The following is a 3,715-nucleotide window of genomic DNA, read 5'->3' as shown; positions in this document are numbered from 1 at the left end:
GTTTTAATTCATTTACTTTGTTATTAAATGATCTTAATTCTTGACTATATTTACTTTGTCATTTTAGTGTAACAAACAGCTTGATTCATGGGAATGTGGGTACTATGTGATGTCTTGGATTAAGACCATCATTCGAGCTGGCATTACAGATAAGTGGAATGAGGTAATAATCAGGCTTACTTTGAAAACATCATAAAATCAATTAATTCTTTTGAACATATATCAAACCATAATCAATATTTCTTAATTGTGCAAAACTTCAACAATTCATCTGCTATAACCGAAGGCATGATAAGGCAGATAAGGCAAGAGTGGGCAACTTATCTTATCCAAAACTAGAAGTGGAGCAAGACTTAATTTTGTTGTTTTCAATTACTTAGGTTTAGTTTATGTTTATAATTTTATTTTATTGATCTTGGATTGAATTATATTTATTTATAGCTCAAACAAACAATTATTTATTATAAACAATTGTTCTGAGAAATTTTTCTGAATTTCAAGTGTGGTTATATTCGAAAAATAAAATTTTATTAAAAAAAATTGCCTAGTAGACGTTGGTTAAGGCAGAATCTGACGTCCACAGACATCAGTCAATGCACAAAGCGACGTCCAATAAGTAACAGTGCACAAAACGATCCAGCGCGTTCATACGTCTATTTTGTTGACCACTGACGTCTATGGTAACGTCTATTGTTACTTCGCCTGACGTCTAATTGGACATCGGTTGTTTTCAAAACCGACGTCTATATAGACGTATGTCATTACCTGACTGATGCAAAGTAACATCATTGGAATAGACGTCAGATACGAAACTGACGTTAAAAGCCCAAATTAACCGACGTTAAACAATGTTTTTATACTAGTGATAGTATGAATATTTGAAAACTATAGTACTAGACAAAGACATAGTCACAATATAATATGCATATATAAGTTAAAATCTCACATTAAACTCATAAACATTATACTTCAAATTTTGAGTTCAAAAAGATGATATTGTGGTATGGAGTACTCATATTTAAGTGGTTAAACTAATTTGGATAAAACGTGAGTATATCCTGTTATTACGGTTTATTATATGAACAACTCATTCTTTATTAGTACTCATTCTCTCTAATTTATTTCTATATATTTATCCATTTTATTTTCGTAGAAGAAAATTTGATTTATTCATATTCTAAGTGTAGACTTTGTGGATAGGTGACAATTTCACTTTTTTTTTGTTTGAAGAGGGTTTCTCTTTGATGAGAAAAGATGATTCACCAACAAAATTCTCTACGATTAAGTTAATAAGAAAGTTATGATTTATAAATGAGAGTGAGAGTGATTATGAAATAAATATTTCTTAAAAAATATTAATTATATTTATAAGATCAACATTGATAATGAACTTATATTTCTATTAAAATAATAATAGTTTAATAAATAATTACAAAAGGATAAAACATAATAATTATACCAAACTACTGAGATTTAGTTATAATATATAAATTTAGCTTAAATAGATATAAGTTGGGGCTTAATATTTTTATTAGACCAGGTAGGAAGATAAGTCCCCGTCTCGAGTTTGGTTTAAGCCGAATTACGTTATTTGCATATGGATTGACCATTTCACTAAAAGCTTGCTCAACTTTGTTGAGTTTCTTTTATATTGTTCTCATGCCAAGCTCCGAGCTTCTTTTTTTTCTATATTTTCTACACTTGGATGTTTTTATGCTAAGCTATCCCTTTATCTGGGTGTCGGACTCATTGTGTTCAAGTAGAGAAATTGTAAGATCTGGATAAAATAAAGGATCTAGAAAGATAGTGAACATAAATATTACTAATTAAAATAAGAAAAAAGATAAGTTATATATATAAAAGTGAAAGCACATATAAGTTATGAGGATCTAGAACTTTTTGTTATAAGTTAGTGATCATTGATTTGATTCTTATGCATAATACATGTTTTTATAAGGAGAGCTAAACCTTAGTCTTTGTTTCTATAAAATTATGGTATGATTGCTACGTATTTTTAAATGTGCATGAATTGCTTTGATGGATGCAGATTTTGGTTTGTCCTTAGTGAAATTCTTTTGGCACGTGTTGTTATTTTATTTGTGTGAATTTTAAGGGCCATTTATATGCCATCTTTTGTCTTCATAATGTGGTGCAGCCCATTTATTTAAATTCTGATGCAGTGCAGTTTGACTTTATAAAAATATGCAGTGCTTATAATATTATATTGTTAGACCATTAAAATATATAGTTTGAAAACTGGTTCAATGTTGGAAAAAGTTCCAAATAAAATGACGTTGTTTTGATTAGGAACCTTAATCCACATTTTCTTTTGAAAAAAAATATGATACATTGAATTATAAAGGCAACATTTAAATTATAGTGTTTAAGTAGTGATTACGTGTATAAGCGTTGGCTAATTGTTTGCTAACTGGTGCATGATTTAAAAAATAAATAAATAAATAAATATATATATAGTTGTTGCTGGAATATTTGGAGCAGTGATTTTATTTCTGGATTGAAAAAGAAATTATTATCAAAGTCTTGAACGTGCAATTTTTTTTTTTTTTTTTGGGAATGCCTTTGGTATGAGTAAGCGGGGTTTCATAGTTTGGGATGAGTTATGGCACATAAAATCATGAAACGAGGATAAGGATAAGGGTATCATATATGGTTTTTAGAGTGAAATAGTGTTGTGCAGAATTTTTCACTTTAATGTTTTAAGTAACTCATATAAGCATTACCCCACAATGGCGCAGTTGGCCTTGGAAACGCACCTTTCTCACTTGCAGGTCAGTTAAAACCTAAAACAGGTGGAACGTTTTCGTATTGTTTGACGCCAATGTATGAAGGAGATCGAAAACCTAGCTATCTCCATTTTGAGATCGTGGTGAGGTTACTGTTGAAGGTGCCGTTTCAACCCCTTTAGTCATAAACAAAGCACGGCCAACCAAGTACTACCTGGTGATGGAATCAATATGTGTGGGAAGTAGGATTGTGCAAAAATAACTGTTCTGTATTGTACTATAGTTAACTCTGTACTATATTATACTAAAAAAACTTATCCATTCTTCCTAAAAGTTCAGTATATTATTTTATGGTTCCGTTTTTAAAAACTGAACTTATAATAGTTTCGGTTTAATTAACTGTTAGAATTACTGCTTCGTCTTGTCAAGAAAACGTTGTTTAATAATAAAATATTAATAAAAGAAATCATTCACATAAAAAATTAAGGTTTAATACCCAACTTTGTCCCTAGTTTGGTTGACAAATCTCAATTTAGTCCCTCTTTAGAAAAGTGTTTGAAATTGGTTCTTACTTATAAATTTTTGAGTCAAAATAGTCCCTTCCGTTAAATAATGACAAACAGTGTTAAATTCTTTTTTTCTCTCTTCTCATTTTCTGTGCATTGCAGGTTTTTGTCAACATTTACAGTATTTAATGATTATTGTACTTTTCCCAATAAAATTTAATATGATTAAATAAAAAATTTAATTTTTTAATGATTTTTTTGTTTTTTTTTTAAATTTTATGATTTATAACTAAATAATATTTTGTTTTTATGATGTATATAACTAAATAAAAAATAAAATTTAAACAAAAACAAAAAAATTTAATATCCTTTATTGAATAATAAAGTCAAAAAAATTTAGTTGGAATACCTTTCTACTTCTTTATAAATGTGATTCTCTTTAAAAAAATATTTTTATTTAGTTAT

Source organism: Vigna radiata, chromosome 2 (assembly GCF_000741045.1).
Source record: "Vigna radiata var. radiata cultivar VC1973A chromosome 2, Vradiata_ver6, whole genome shotgun sequence".
Taxonomy (NCBI): domain Eukaryota; kingdom Viridiplantae; phylum Streptophyta; class Magnoliopsida; order Fabales; family Fabaceae; genus Vigna; species Vigna radiata.
The sequence above is the reverse complement of the archived record's forward strand: the minus strand, read 5'-3'. Positions refer to the sequence as shown.